Genomic DNA, 17,430 nt, shown 5'->3' on the forward strand with positions numbered 1-17,430 from the left:
TGATCAAACATTTAATCACAACATAAATATGAATGGAAGCTGGCTGGGGAGGGGGGCATGCAGCAGTGCACACGGAGCCCCCAGCCCCTGCACACCGAGAGGGGCAGGGCGGCAGCCAGGGCTGCTCTGCAGTCGCAATCAAGCACAGGTAGTGGGCGTTTTGGGGGCAGACGCGCAGGCAATCAGCTCCAGGACCTGCTGGATCTCCTGCACAGTCACAGGCGCTTTTCAGAGCAGGGGGAAGGACACGCGTGTTTGCACAGAGCGGTCTCTGCTCCGCATGGCACAGGACACAGGGGACTTGGCCAAGTGCTGGCTGTGGTGCTGCCCTTCCTGCCAGCCCCACACGGCCCCCTGGCCCAGGGTGCCAGGGCTGTGTGCCCCTTACCAAGGCTCAGGCCCCTTTGGCAGGGCTGCGGGGGCCGCAGGTGCAGGAGAGGGGGCCCATGGTCCCTGCCAAAGCTGAGCGCCCCGGCCACGAGCCGCCCCTCACGAGCGCCAAGTCACCTGCAGAAACGTCCAGCACCACCAACTGCCTCGGGCACGGCACGTGCCGGGGCTGGGCTTCCCCTTTCTCCCACCTGTGCCATCTGCAGCCCACGCTTGGTTCCCTTCTATGATGCTGCCTCAAGGGAGGTCAAAATCCATTCATTTTGTCATTGCTACCAGTTGGTATGTCCCAGGAATAGTGTCTTCTCCCAGCTTTAGCCATGTTTCTCAGTGAAATAGTGCACGTTCTACACATCCTCGCAAAATGCAGTATTTGTTTGTCTTTGCAATAGCGTGAGAAGCATTTGATTTAACCCAGCAAGCCAATGACATTCATAGCTAAGGCTGGCAATAACTTCCAAGGTGGCAGGCATTTTGGATAAGTGCCTGACTTAGAGCAGCCTAAACGCTGCAATGACTTCTCTAAGTACAAGGGAAATAGAGATTTTGTTTGCCAGAGACCCCGGTGCACTCCGTTCCCCCTCGGTTAYGATCAGCGCCGAACAGCCGCGCGGTGCGTTAGGGACATCTACCAGGGACGTTTTGCTCACTTCCCTGCCTTCTCCCGTGTAGCTCGTCTCATTCTGATTCAAGGTTGTTCGTAGTGCAGAGAGAAGTAGGGAACAGAAAAACCTACYGACTTCCCAAAGGAATTGTAAGTAGCGACTTTTCCGATCGCTAGTGCGCAGCCACGCTCTTAGTGCCTCGTGGTGCTTTCCAAATACACACGGTTTCCCCTTTCACGTGCTGTTGGCTAATTTAATTTACTGTGTTTTTATTCTTGTAGCAGCGTGTTGGAGGGCTCTGCTTAAGCAACAGTGAAGCTGTAAACTTACAAAAACAACACGTGGGCTTTTTATTAAAGTATGTGAAAGATGGGTGGCTGTGAGCTTTGGAGATCGCTTGCGTGCCCTTGTGTGTGTGTGTACGCACCCTCAAACAATTCTTTTCTAGGTGAATAGTGCACGTTTGTGAAAATGCAACAATATTAAAAATTGCCCCAATACTGACCAAATAAGTACATTTGCTGTATGTGTCTGTCTATAAATATACAGATACATGAACAGGCAGAACAACAAGTGAATGGTTGCATGTCTAGAGGCTCATGTAAGGTGTGTTTGCCTTAAAAACCTGTGCAAACGGGCAGCTGAAGCCCTCTCAGAACCAGTGAGATGCAACGTTGCATTCTCTCTTCTTATTTTAATTAGCATCTAAACAAGAAAAACTATTTTATTTTAGTAAAGTGCAAAGGGTTGCCAGGAGGGTCTTTGCCTCCGTAATACAATTGCAATCTGCCAAAGGGTGACAGGTTTTTTGGGGCTCTCTGCGAGCGAAAATATTGACCTAAAATAGGAAGTGTTCATTCTCTCTCTAATTCTCATCTCTTCAGAAAGTAGGACAAAACTATTTTTCCTTCATGACTGAGATTCCTGCCCATCAGTGCTCACACATAACCCAGATTTTCCCTTTTCTTTTCAAGGGCTGTTATCGCAGTTATCATGTCGTTTCATAGTAAATGCTAAAAATATTTGTTTGTAACCAAATAAATGCGCTCTTCCATTATGGATTAGGATAACAAAATCACTGGTTTTTAAAGAAGAAACAGTAAAAGAAAATACCTAATTTTTTAAAGACAGACTTTTTTTTTTCATTAACAGGAATGTACTTTCAAATAAGTACTCAATGAGACCCATTGCATTTGTTTTCTTTCCTTCCCAAATTCTCTGCCTCAATCCAGGCACCACATAAGTTTTTCAAACAAGTCCATGAGATGAGGCTCCAAATTCACGGGTTTGGGCCTTCTAATTTAGAAGACTGGTGTATCTTGAAAAATCTCAGCTTATCTCTGTATACCTTACTAGTATTTCTTAGGGCCATATGATTTCAATCTCAAGTGAATTGCTCAAAGGAGTAAGTAAGGATGCATTTGGACTTAATGCCTCCAAGAAGCTAAATATTAGCTGATGTGCATCTCACTGCACCGTTTTACCGTCACATTTGGAAAATGAAGATGTCAAGAAGACCTGTGCTGTTTCCAAGCCAGTGTTACGACTCCAGAAAGTTTTCGGAAGGAGATTATGTCATTCGTGTTATAATAGAGTGTAGCAGTTAAATCCTTTAAAAACAATATTGTTAAATCTAAACGGACAACCAAAAATAACTTGGCACAGCTACTGTACGCAGTGCTCGGAGCACTGATGTTAGTGCAAGTGATTAGTAATGGGGAAGCTAAACCAATGGAATCCTATTTTGGTCAAATAAATGAATTAAATAGTGGATTAAAAGTGACGTAGATGCAATTTTTAAAGAAAGAAAAAAAGTTGAAACTCCTAATTTCACATTTTTTCCTGCTTTCGGATTTCTAGTAAATATTTTCTGAAGTCTGACCTATTGCTTAGGTATCTGCTGATCTCTATATCATACACAAAACACATCATCTCTATGTATATATGTATGCATACATATTTTTAAACCCATAYGTACTTATATTTATATGGTTATATAGAGAAAAACACACCTATAACATATTTATAGAGATCACTATACCAGAAATTTATTTTCAACATTGTGTTTTTATGGCATTAATRTAATTCTTGACTGTGTGTGCAAAGTATGCATATGTTTTGCCTAAGTTAACCGAAATTCCCCAGCAGAATCCTGTGACACAATGTGTCCTGAATAGGCAAAGGATTTGAATAAAGCAAATGAAACACAGAGATTTACTAGCATCGAGCAGATCAGATAAAGAATTAAAACGGAAAGCCCATCTGTTCCAGAGCTTTGGTCTCTGTTATTTGCAAGTCTTGCTTGTGTGATTAAACAGAAATATTATGTTAAATATATCATTTGGATTTGATTTGTCATTTAATGCACTTCAGGAATATACCAAAGAATGGCTATTGGCCCTTTGGCAGGTATAAGGAAATGCAGGGGATTTTTTTCCTCCCTTTAATTTACAGTCAGTGAGGAACTTGAAGGGACGTACAAATGAGAACCTACATGAAAAGAAATATTTCAAAGACTCAATTGGAGGTGCAATGCCTGTTGCAGAAATAGGAACATTTTTTCTAGATCTGTGTTGTAAAAATGGAATAAAAATGTAATAGAGTGGTGCTTAGAAACTTAGAAATGATGATTGATTATTGAATTCTAGAGTTTCTAAATACGATACTTCAGACAGAAAACCCAATTTCTTACTAGATTTTCTGCCTTTCTAATCCATAGAGGCAACAATTTATTATGCTATACTGTTGCCAAACATTGCCAGAAAATTCAATCTGTAAAGCTAGAAATGGAGGATTCTTTTCCAGATAATACTAGTATTTCTTGCCTGATGTCAGAAAGGAAGAATGGGATGATAATCTATTTCCAAAAAGAAAAAAAAAAAAAATAGAATTAATGTAGAACTGACGAAACCAGCTGGAAAGGATGAAGTTCATGCCTGGGGCTTGCAAGGGATTACAAGACTTCTATCAATCTAGTGGTTCATCACTGAGATCTTTCTCAGGGAGCTTTTCCTACAACAGCTGGATTTTTGTAGACAGGAGGCCAAACTCCTCATTTCTTTACTCTTTTGCACCTGCAGCCTCCTGGGGCTTTCACAGCACCTTCGGTGTAAACTCACCCTAATTTCTACAGTTTGTGCACTGTCCTTGCAGGGGAGGGAAGACCTCCCTCCATGACGTGGATGTCACTTGGTCACGCTTTGGAAAGGTGATTTGGGTGCTCACTGGTCCTCTGCTCTGCACTGGAAAGCCAAGATTTCTTTGAGCTTCATACTTTGCAGTTATGACTGATAATTTGGCTGTATTCCTGCTAACCAATGAACTGCCCTGTAACTTCATATTTACTTGCACAACCAGACTGAGCCATAATTATGATTTTTCCTAAAATCCAGAGGGGTAATACCTATTTAGGCAGAAGAATCTTAGAGGATCGAAAGTTCCTGAAGCCTGATATTTTAAGATATTTTATTCCTTTTAAAGAATAACCTAGCTACAGAATGTTTAGTATATTAATAAGCCCTCATTACCTGGGGATATAAAAAATAAATGAACATGGAAAGAAAATAAGGAAAGCAAAGCAAAGCTTTCTAGAGAAAAGAAACAAGAAAACACCTTTTAAAAATGGGAAAAAAATACAGTAGGGCTACATACAGTTCATTTACGTTTGCCTGAATTCTGAGGGATGCTTAAAAGCTGTATAAATCTACCCCTGTTCAGCAAAATGCATCAGAATGCAGTTCATGCCAATAGGTCATAAGTATTGCTAAACTAAATTGGGTGACACTGGGGTGGCTTTGGCTGCTTTGCTGGCCTGGCATCTAAATACCCTGCTGATATCTTAGGTGACCTTGGACAYATTTAATTTCTCTCTGTTGGTATTTTTATCTAGAATAAGAACATTGCAACCTGTGCTGTTCAGTTAGCCAAAATTCCTGTGCATTTTAGCGGGATTTTTCGGTATGGGGCCACGAATGCTCTGTGGGCGCCTGGTTCTTCCAGGCRTGGACAGCAGGTGCTTCCCATATCCTGATGCTGCTGCACAGAGATGCCTGCTCGGCTCTAGTGGGAGGTCACAGCAGTCCTGCTTGCACCTCCCTGTGCTGTCCCTCCTGACACACCAGAGCAAACATTTGAATAATAATCAGATGGCCACATTTCATCGCAGTGACCTGCTCCGTGCTAGACTCACAGTGCAGGGAAGCAGAGCAAGGACACRTGGTGGGTATGCTGGACTTCTTAATGAAGTGATATCCATGTAATGGCATGATTTTGTGCTTAACTTTTGCAAATCCTTGTCCCTTTTATGATCTTTATTTAAGCAATGCTAACACAACTCTTCTGCATTTTCTTTCTATTTAAGAAATACCTATATTTGGTTTTATACCTATTGAAAATTCCAGGCAACAACTGCTGTATTGGGTGAGTCAGAGGTCCAGGTGTTGTGGTTAAGGCAATGAGAGGCCAGGTGTGGTTGACCAATGAGAGGCCAGGTGTTAAAGGCAGACATCCACAGGCAGTATAAAAGCAGCGTATGCGAGGCAGGTGGTCCCTTTTAGTCTATGTTTCCTGGATCATGTCTGCTTGGCTTCTAAGGTAGGTTAGTTTTGATTACCTCTGGTTTGTGGCTTCTTTTTTTTTTTTTAGTATTATACATGAGGGCCTGCGTATGTTTGAATTTCCTTGCTTGTCTCCTGTTGTAACAGGGAGCTGAAATTCTGGCACTAGCTCAAGTTTCCCCTGGGCCTGCTGGATGAACTTTTAATTGCCCTCTGCTTTGCTTAGCCTACAGATTCAGGCATATATTTTGCTCTACCTCAGCTCCATGGGAGTATCTTTCACAATTTAGTAACCTTCATGCCAAGCTTTGCAAGGTACAGCCTACATCTACGGCAGGTTGCAAGTGCTTTGCAGTAAAGGATGGTCTTCCCTGACAATGTAGGTGGGCACAGATGTGCTCAGGTCAGCAGAGTTAAACCTATGGATCTAGTCTCCCTGTGCTACTCTGTTTAAATAAATAAAGTAATGGTCTTCAATACTTAGTTGAGATAATATGTGAAAAGGCAGCTACAACAATATCAGGATGTGTTTAGCATTTGTGGTCTTTGCTTCTTTCATAATACTGTTAATGTTAATTTAATTCTAGTGTCCATACAGGTATGYGCTTCTTCCTCTTTTAAGATTTTGTGTATCAGTATTAATTTGTTTTTGCTTTGTTGTTTAAACTATTGCTCTAGGAACATTATGAAATGTGACTACATGGAAATGCTACTGCAGTCTGCTGTGGCTGTTCAGAGTAWCAAGTCTCTGTTATGCTGCTGGTTATTTAGAGTAATGTGGATGCAATTAGAGCAGTATTAGGCTAGTAAGGTGTGAATGAGTGAAGCAGAGGAAAGCCTTTCTTTCCACTCCTGCTAGTTTTTAGGCTGGTGAGAGGAAAAGAGCTGTTGGTCTTTAAGGGAGCAATTAATTAGCCTAGTTGTGGCGTCAGGTTTCTGGTTCCAGTTGTGTGCCCTTACTGAGAGCAATGAGATTGCAGAGTGTCAACAAGGCCGGGTTCTGAACAAAACAATGTTGTTAGTGGCGTTCCTTGGGATGCCAGGAATCTTGCCCAATTTCTCATTTTGTGGAAAGGCTAGTAAAGAAGTTGGCTTTTCGTTYTGAGAGTAGAACTCTGCTCTGTAGCTCATCTATTTCATCTTCAGCTATCAAAGCCTAGGCATCTAATTAGTCATATAGACATGGTTAGTAATCAGAGGAGTGAGATAGTGTAATTCTGTTTTTCTTAAAACTGAATTTGGAGTGAAATGAGTCATTCTTCTGAGGGGTGTATCAATTCCCAGTAGCTATCACGGAGTCTAAGGTGTGTAACTCTAAATGCCTGATTTTTAAGTTACTATTAGYTTAATTCCATTTAACCCAAATGGGATTAAATACATATCTCTTTCTTTGCTAGAGGATAAATACAGTTAAGGGTGACTAATTTATGGTTGTTTAAATTGCTTGGGAGCTTTCTATTGGCCTCAGTCATTGTRAAGTTTCAATGTAAATGGTATCATACTGGACAAGTACAGTGTTGTTTATCCTAATAAAACATCTGATATAAGAAYACCCTGCTTTTCATTTTGATAACTACTACTCTCCTTTTTCCTATRCCTAAGAATACTGTAGAAACAAACTAACAATATGGCATATGCAAATGTAGTCTGTGCATAATTATATWTCTGCTGTTTTGATCCATCCTGTGTTTTTTTACTGTACTTTCTTTGAAAGGCAGATTATGTGTTCTTCACACCATTCACGTCTTTCATAAGCTTTTCCTTATGTTCTTTCTKTTCTTGAAATTATGTAGATGAAAAATCATTAGTCACGTAAGTCACTAGAGCATTTTTTCTTATTTTGTAAGTACTTACTCATGCAATGAAAGTATTGCTGCTGTCTAAAGCTAAAAAGTTGCTTTCTATGAATATATGGTGGGCCCATACAGGTGCAGGCAATAAATTGCTTATTTTTTTCTATTAAAGCTCAAAGGTCTTATTTTCTTGTTAGGATGCATGTGTGCCAGATATTCTTGCAATTTCAATATAGAATCGCAATCAAAATAAGAATATAATTAAATGTGAAAAGACTTGATTGAATGGGGAATGCTTTYGTAACAAAGAAGGAAAGGTGGGCGCTTGGAGCTTTCTCTGCTCAGCTGTCTAAAGGGTGTCCAGTCCATGGAGTCATGCTCAAGAGAACATCCAAAGTTAATATTGGATGGAAGTTGCTTCATAGCATCAACTGTTTTCATTTAGATATCCCAATCTCCTGATCTATTCTGCTTGATAATGACTAGATATTTATATGAAAAATCCAAATTTACTTTATTTGGCTGTTTGTCTTTTTGAGACTGATGCTATAGATATTAGGCATACAAAATATGACTGGAAGCCCAACCAGGCTGCCTAACCAGGATGCTTTCTGAGGCTGAAGTAAATAATAGCTCATCTTGAAGACATATTTTTTCTACCTGATTAATAAAAATTCAAGTAACCAGTTCCCTCACATCTTAACATTATCACAGGTTCTGTCTGKATCTGCTGGCTATGGCAAGTCAGATTTGAAATTCCTTTATGGAAGGTGTTGCTATAAACCTCCCTTGGAGGTCATGGACCTCCATGGTCATGCTTTTTTCTTGAGGTGAACCAACCATGACTGTAGAGAGGTCTTGTCAGTAGTGTCTGCATTCAAAGTCTGCTCTGTTGTCTTAAACCCTCTGGAAGCACAGGATATCCAATACAGTTCATCAATCAGCTTCATTTTTCCCCTGTTGTATACTGGCATTTTTATTTATATTAGGAAAAATGAGATCAATCATGCAGAGTTATTGAGCAAGCACAGCCAGGCAGTTTGGGCAAAACACATTTCTAATTTATTGTATTTTGATTTACAATAGCAACAAGTGCCCTCTATATGCTCTGAGGTTCTAGACATTTTTTTAAGCTGGCAAAGTCAAATGCTCTGAGTTGGCTCCTTGGCAAGTCAAGGACACTCATTTAGCCCACCTGGGACTGTACTCCCACTCTRCCTTCTCAAGCAAACAGACTTTTCTGTCTTTACTGTTGGACTAGGATGAGAGACAATTCTGCAGAGGCRGGGATATAGAATATCATGTCAAGTTATTATTTTAAACTAGAAAGCTATAATTGGTTTCTTCAGTTATCATGGCTGTGGCAAGGTGAGAGCTGGGATGTGGACAACAACACTGTATGTTAACAGGGATATAATACATTACCATTCCTGCAAACAAACCTAAGAATTACTCAGCTTTTACTCTACAAGCTTTTGAATGAAAAACTTGGCGGGGGSGGGGGGGGGAATGCTTTTTTAGAAGGCCATCATACAGTGAAGTGATCTGCAAGCTGTCATTTCTTTTGAGCTTGGATCCCCTTGTTTTGCTTCTCATTAACAGCTTGCAGCAAATACTTTGATTTCTTAAAAAAAAAAAAAAAATCAGCTTTATCTGACAAGAAACATCTTTTAAGTACTGATCTAAAATGCTATGCAGAAATCTGTTTTTAAGGATGCTAATAGTGCCACTTGATTCACTGGGGCTGTTTATTACATACTTGTTTTCAATGTTTGGATTTTGGTACTTCGGAAATGCTTCTCTGTTGTGTTGGATATTGCTTTAAGAGTCTTTGCATGGATATTGATGGATTTAAGGTCAGTGATGACAGGTTCTCTGTAAATTATATCTCTAAAATCAATTACAAGGAAAAAGAAATTCTGTTCAAATTGTAATATGTAGCAAGCACTAGTTAATTCAATACTAATTGCATTATTTAAAGGTAAACTGGATAAAGGACCATGGATTTTGCTGGAGCAAACTTAGTGTGTGTGTGTGTGTGTGTGTGTGTGTGTGTGTGTGTGTGTAAAAGAGATTTCCAGGAGAAGACCTATTCCTGAAAATAGTCATAATGTTACAAAGAAATGAGAGAACATTTCATTAAAATTGCTTGACCTCAGCAGAGCTTTACAGGGCTAAGCACTATAGCACAAGCTATGCTTTTTCAAATATTTGTTGGGCTTTATTATGTACCTATGATTAAAAGGTTCTGTGTTACTCAAAACAAATTTTCAATAATGAAACAGCCTTGAATTGAAGTGAATCTCGGCTGGGCTTTCATGTGCAGTGATGGAAATGGCTTTGAATAAGAGATTTCAACCATACTTTTCTAGAATATTTTATGTAGATACTTGCATATTCATTTATTCAATAGTGTGAAGTCACTGTGAAACAGCTTTTAATCCTAAACTTTTGCACCTGTAGTTAGTGCTGTGCTTTAAGATGCCTTTAGTGAATAAAGTATTGATAGCTTCACAATTTTTATCATTTGTAAAAGCTTTTAGTTATGCAAAGTATTATAAAATATGAAAAAAAGAAAATAATTACTATTATGCAGTGAAAAGTTTCTTAAGTTTTCTGAAGACTGAAGAAAATGTTTTCTAAAACAAGATTGTGACTTAGCTAAAATCCATTTGTGTGAATGAGATTGTATCAAAAAAGATCTCAGAGGTGAATGAATATAGTCTTCAGTATGCCAAAAGCATTTAACACCTTTAGAGCAACATTTCTGCAAGAAAAGCTATTTAAGGGACCACTGCAATGACTGGCAGCATGGATGAGTGCAGAAGGAACATCATTAGCTTTCTTTCAGAAGAAAGAAGTTGGGCAGATAAAGCTCTCAGGGCAAGAGTCAACCAATGTAACAATGCTCTTCTCGTACAGCCTGCTTTCCACCTAGAACAATCACTGCAGCTCAAACACAAGCTCCTGATGTTTGAAGATACGGTGGAGAAATGTGAAGTATGTTAGCAAAATGCCTCACCCCAAAGAATTGCTTTTGAGTTAAATGTAACATGAAGATGTAGTAGTATGGATCAAGACCTACATAAGTATTTCAGAAACAATTAAGTATCATTTGCCTGGAAAAAAAAATAGAATTCAGTTCTGAAGGTTTGGGTATTTTCTTGAAAAATATCCCTGATTCTTCCATGTAAATAGCCTAGTRAGGCACAAAGTTTGGACACTTGATGGGGGCAGGCAGTTACTGGGACCAAGTTTTTAATTTTAACTCTTCTTGCCCCACCAATAGGCAGCACCTGCAGGGCTTGGTATTAGCATGGTTTGTGCAGAGCAGTTTGTTCTCCAGGGAAGGAGGAGGACAGCATAGCCTTGTGCTTGGTGTAAACCGTGGAAACAAGGTGACAGCTGAGCAGGTACCTGCATTTACAGTTTTGTTGAATGTGCACAAGAGTTCTCTGAATTGAGAATGTGCCAAATTATRGAAGTTTTATAAGCTTACCAGAAAGACAAAATCCCTGCACAGGAAGGAATGAATAAAGGTAATATATGTCATGTCAGCAGGACCAAGATGAACAATGATCTCAGCATAGCTACTGTTTATTTGAAAATAGTAAAGAGCTACACAGTAATGCACCAGTCCTTATATTCAAACCTCTGGAAAATATGTGCTCTTGTGTTCAGCTAGAATGAGAACACCTCTAATCATCAAGACTCCTGTTGATGATGTTCTAAAAAATAAAATATACAGAGCTGAAAGTCAAAGCTATGAATAGTTCTCAAATTTGTTTCAGGAAAAAAATTAACTGCTGTTATCAGATCTGGTCTTGAACTGTGCATTGATCATTTTCATAAGCCATAAAGTTTCCTTTAAAATCTGCCTTCTAAAAGAGCTTTAAAATGATGTAACCTTCCATACATGCATCACACTGTTAATTCCTAGTTTTAATTTCCCACTACCATTCTGTAGTGAAGACACTTAGTTAAATAATTTCTCATTGTATAGTGTAGTAGTAACAGTATGCCATGGATGAATTAGAAAAACAAATGAATGTTCCAAACCCTCCATTTCTAGTGCCACCTTTTTCATTACCCAGAGTCTGTAATGGTTTGCTTAATATTGAAACTACTCCAAAATCAGTAAGTAATGTTTCTAGAAGTCAATCATAAAAAAAAAAAAAAAAAAAATCAACGGATGGTTAACCATAGATAGGATCAGGATTTTCTTTATGGTTTGCTTCCAATTGTATAACCATAGTCACATTTGTGTCACATTGTAGGATATTCAAGATATTTCTAAATCAAAGTTTAGGATGCTCATAGGTGCTATTGATCTTTGGCACCTGGTCATCAGAGTTCTTATACTGTTGCCTTGAATGTAGTGGAATTTATAGGTGCCATTCTATAACAGTATTGATGTTTTATATTTCCAAATTATTGTTGGATTTCAGAGCAATTAATATCTAACTTATTTGGGATGATGGCATCTGTCTTGTTTCAAAGTCTCTTTCAAGAGTTTGGAGAAGATGCAAACTAAGTATTGAGGAGGCAGATAACTTCCCAAGAAAACTGTGGATGAGTTTTTTAGCAGCATCTTTGTGGATTTTCTTTGTTTTTAAGACTATAAAAACTATGAGAACTTGTACACTCAAAATATACTAATATTTGTTCAATATCGCTGCTTTAAGTTAAATGTTCTAGCCAGAAACAAGAGAAGCACTGCCATGAAAGTTGATCTGTTTTTCAGCAGAAGTACAGTAATCAACACTTTAATACAGTCTCCATCCAAAAGACTAAGCCACAGTCAAGAAGTACATCAGCTTTTAAAGTCGATTCTTTGTAGTATGTGTTATATTAAAAATGTATTTGGGCACAGAACCTTTCTTCCTACTCCCCACATCAAACCAGCAGAACACTGCCACTCGCACAGCTTATGAGATCCAGGTAACATAGTGCCAGTAACGCAACAACCAAGGCTGAAGCACATAATTGATTGTACATGCTTGATTTGTATCCTGGTTCTTTAGAGCACCAGCAAAACCCTTTTGACCTTTTTGTCTGACTTTTTGTATGATTACTGTATTTCTTCCAAGTTAAAGGAAAATCTGTTATTTAATTCAGAATGTTGATGGCCAAAAACTGATTTGTATGTCAAGATGTAAAGCTAATGTGGATTGGCAAGCTTCCTTAATGTTATTTTTGATAAACTAAGTAAAGCTACATTCTGAACATAATGTGGATGAGCTTTCATAGGAAGAGGTCAGGTGTCCGCCATGGTTTTTAATCTTATTCCTCCATGAGACTGGCTAGTGGTGCCTCCAGAAGAACCAAGATAACATCTGTTATCTGTATTGGAGTTACACCTTCAGAAGCTCACACTTCGGCTAAAATGCTCAGAACAAGATGCATTTAAAACTGCATATGCTCTCAAAGTAAAACTGAACAATTCTTGTGGTGTTTTTTTTTAGCTAAGGAACCTTATGGTAAGCAAACTTCTCACTCATGCTACATGCCATTGACATCCTGTTGTACAAAACACTACTCGGACAAATTGCCAAGAAGCTGTCATAAAGGTTGCTGTTGAAACTTTGTATTTGAACGTATTTAAATTTCTCTTCTCTTCCCCCTCTGAGAGAAACTGATAAGGCTAGGGGTGTAAAACTGAGATCAAAAGCTTCAGCCTTGGATGACAGATGTTTCTCTGTTCTCACTGTTGAAGCAAGCTCCAATGTAGAGGAACTGGTCAGCAGAAGACCTTGCAGGTCCTTTACCTTGTGGAGGAGTATTTGGAGGGTGCAAAGAGTAGGATCACGATAAATCTCTCTTTTCATAAATCTCTAAGCCAACCTTAGGTTGGGCCAAGCAGCCCTAAGGTCACAGACTGTTGAGCTCTGGATTGAGGCTTATCTGTAATATTAACACTGATCAGACTACATGCAAGCCTCCTTTTGGCCTTGAAGATCAGCAGCGGCAAGAAGGCCTGTAGATTGTCCAGGTAAAGACAAAGAGATATYTCCATATTTAAGTTGAATATTGTTTGTAGGCTGCTATGTAAGTGCTGTGGAGTGTTTTGTATTAATGCTTTAATGCCAAGCTTTTGTGAAAACTGACATCCTCTCTGAGGCTCTTCTGTTAACTTGACATGCTTAGACATTCACAGGGAAAACTGTTTTTTGGGTGTACAGTAAGACTTGGATGAATAAAAAATAAGCATAAATGCTTCTAAGACTTAATATGGTGGATATGGTTGAGGTCCAAATCCAAGTTTCCTGGCAAATGCCTGCAGAGGTGAGCTGGGGCTTATCTGCTCTCACCTCAGAGATGCCGCTGATAAACCGTAATGCAATTCCATGAATTTCTAGCTCTCAAAGATTTTATTTTTTCTCAAGCAGTCATACCACCAGTACAACAGAAACCAGGAGAAAATGTTCATTGTCGGAGATTTGGGTGTCTTATTTTTAACCTGCTTAAAGCATGAAGTTGGCTAAAATCATACACAGGGGCACTGTAGCATGGCATTMATTTTGGCAGAGCAGCATTGATAACAAGTGCTGTAAAGAGTTTGATGTTCAAAGGGACTTGCATGAATATTCATTTTAAGCCTCATTATAATCTGAAGTCGAGTCCTTCCATACTCTGGCTACGAGACCTATGAAACTTGTGCTGTATTTTTGATACAGCAAAGAGATGGGTGCGTTTGTGCAAACTGAACGTTTAAAGTTATACTTTGAAGACAACCCAGACTGTTTGTTTAGGCTATATATTGTTACATATGGTAAGCTCAAACATACTCAAATGGTATGGTTGAACTTTCCATGTCTCATGCTATTTGTTATGTGAATATTTATCATATATCCAGTATTAGATTTATTATTTATCCAATGTAAAATTAACATACTAAAGCAATCATAATTTATTCTACTAGAGTATAAGCTCTAGTAATATTTTTGAATCTATAATAGAATGCTCTTTAATGTAAATATATCTTTATAGCACAAAAACATGACAATATTAAGCAGAAAAAAAAAAATACTGTGAAAGATAGTCAAACCCACACATTCACTAATATATTCTGCTCGTAGGAGAAATTGTTCAAGCTAGGATTTGCTTTTGATAAGCAATGGAGGCTTTAAACAAAATCTGGATTTGTGTTGAGAACTTTTTTGCCTGTCTCAGAATTACCTTAATCAACCTTTTCTCAGCATTGATGGCATGAAATTTATATAAACTACTCAACCCTAAAATTCCTCTTGTTAAAAAGCAGGGATTGGGGATCTGCATTAAACTGTTTTCTAGCTCTTGGTATCTTGTGTCCATATAGGTTTTTTCTGGGAGTGGTGGCAGAACAGAATCACTGAGGCCCGAGATATTACTTCTAGGTTTGTAACAGCAACTCTGCTCTTCAGAAAGCAGAGGACTGAAAGCTGGCTGGCTGCCTACTTTGTTGCTCTTCTCCCCTCAAATCTGAGCACTGAAAAACTTTCTTAAAGTACAGGAAAATGTGAAGGTTAGAAGTACTTGAAGGATGGGCCTATTAAGGTATCAGACTAACAATATTCAAAATAAGTGTTCTTGTAGATACTAGTGTCATTGGTCTAATCACATAATTAAAGATGCTGAAATGCATATATATTTTCAGGATGAGATGCAAATGATATAATAAATGGATAGGTTAAAATTGGGCTGTCTATAATTAAAACAAAGCATGAGTCTTTAAGTGCTTCCCAATTTTAGTCAATGGCCAGGTAGAAGTGTTCAATTTGGAAATGAAATGCTTATTGCTTCATTCTGTGTTATAGAGTATGATAATTAAAGGCTGATGAATGATTTATTAGTTCTCTTAAAATATATGCCATCATTTTTAGCTTCTTTAGCTTAGTTCATTTGCTGAGCTAACTATAGATATGAAGGCTTGGGGGAGTTTGCCAAAGATTGCATTGCCTGTATGTATTGCATTTAAAAAAAGATAAATCAGCTGGTATTTTGAAAGGTAGCTCTCATTAAGCTTCTATTCTTTTCTGTCTTATTCCTATTCTGTGCTCACTACCTATGAGTAGTGCAGTAGAAGACACCTACAGTGTCTCAGTGTTTTTCTGATGCTTGTGCTGTAACTCTAGCTGTGCTGGCTGTGACACAACTGTGAAACCTGAGGGAAGTGCCGTGTTTTTGGGCTCTGGTTCTAGCGGGTTGAATTGCACTGTTTTATCTGAATTCAGCTGGGAGTTGCCTGTCCTTAGTGCTTTTGGTGGCTGCTCGGGGAACTTGAGATTGAGCTTTGACCAGCAGTAGACATGGGTGATAAGCCTTGATTATGGCTATAGCATACTCCTCTGCAGCCTTGGGCCTGAAGCATATCGTTTATTTAAAGAATATTAATAGCTGATTGCACTCTGAGGAAGTGACGCTTGAGTAACTTGATAAAGTGTTAAGAATCGACCAGAAAGTTCTCTACACTCTTTGGTTTCAGTTTGTGTGTCTATATATGTACATCAAGTGTTCTGATGTTCTATGTAATGTGAGAGACAAATGGTAAATATAAAGTTCATAGGGACTGTGTAAAGGACTTTAAATGTTTCAAGTTGTAGTCAAGATCTAACCAAGTATATAGTCAATATTATACAACAAAGACAGAAACAGTTATTTCTGCTGCAATTAAATTTTAGTAGCTTAAATATAATTTTCTCATGAAATTAAATCAAATTCTGTTATACCACGACTGTGCATAGAGGAAATGATTTTCAGAATGGTCCTGGTCAAGATAAGTGCTTTAAAGCTGATGAGCTTGCAGCATGTCAGGATGTATATATAAATACTTGGGTATGTGCACACATATATAAAACACATGTAACTACCATTTTGTCTTTAAGACAAACTGATATGTATCTGTGTAGTCATGAATATGGACTAATAAAAATATTCAATAATTTTATTATTCAATATTCATGTCTACTGGTCATAATTTTGTGTGTCTATTCTCAAGAACGTCTTGTCTAGGGCTGCTTTGGGACTACTTGTAAAGGCGTTCCTCAGAGCAAGGAAGGGGAGCCAAAATAATTACTTGTGATACATATGCAAAGGCCTCTGCTGCTGCCTGCCGTGTGCAGGATGCGTTTGAGCTGTGGAGATGCTGGCTCTGACACTGGYATTTTGCAGGGGGAAGGGGCAGAGCAGTCACTGCAGCCTGTGATGGGACCTTCCCTCCACTGTGAGGTCCTGGGGCTGGGACAGAACTCACAGGGATTCACAGAATATGTCTAAATGTCCTGRTTCTGGATGTTGTCTGGAGCATGAGAAATAACAGGGAAATCTTTTGCTGGGAATGGCTTTTTAAAGCTGATCTTAGGGAGGAGGCGAAGACACTTAACAGAGGAACTTGTGTGGCATGCCCTTGCTGGAAGAGTTTGTGCCTTTTTGCAGAGGGATGCTGTGCATGCTAATCCTTGTGCAGCAGCTGGAGCAGAGGAGCCAAGACCTTGTCGAGAGGTTATCCTCCTTTGGGAACACATCCTTTGAAAATACCTGCCATTTCATGCAGCCAGATACGTTCTGAAAGCGGGAGATTTTTCTCTTCAGAAGTCTCTCCATAAGCCCCAGGGAAAAGTTATTTCTAGCAGGGATGATTAAGCAGTATCCAGAGAGGGATCAACTTCATCAGAGACAGGGAAATCAATCCCACCTTCAATTTGGTGGTGGCATTTTAACGAAGGGTTTGTGGGGTCCGTGGGAGAGTCCTCATGCTTGAGATGGTACGTGGTGCCTTGAGGAGCTGGACAGAGGGGTACAGAGGTGCTTTTTAGCTAAYGCCTGCCCTGCTGGTAGGGGGAAATTCTGCTTCTCCTGGCTGCTGGTAGGGAGATATTTAAATTCATTTGACAGTCTGAGCACACGAGCTCTTTTTGAAAGAGGTTTACTGCTAARGGTTATGCTGTGCTTTTCGGTAAGTCATAGATCTGTTGGGTGTTAAAGAGTTCAGGCTGGTAAAACTACAAGTAAATCCTGTCTGAACATGGTCCACTAGAAAATGTGAACTGGATCCTTTGAGAGACAGACTCACTAGAAATGGCAACCATAGATCTGCTGCATCTAGTC

This window comes from Nothoprocta perdicaria, unplaced genomic scaffold, assembly GCF_003342845.1.
Source record: "Nothoprocta perdicaria isolate Ctin4 unplaced genomic scaffold, notPer1 scaffold_5, whole genome shotgun sequence".
Taxonomy (NCBI): Eukaryota; Metazoa; Chordata; class Aves; order Tinamiformes; family Tinamidae; genus Nothoprocta; species Nothoprocta perdicaria.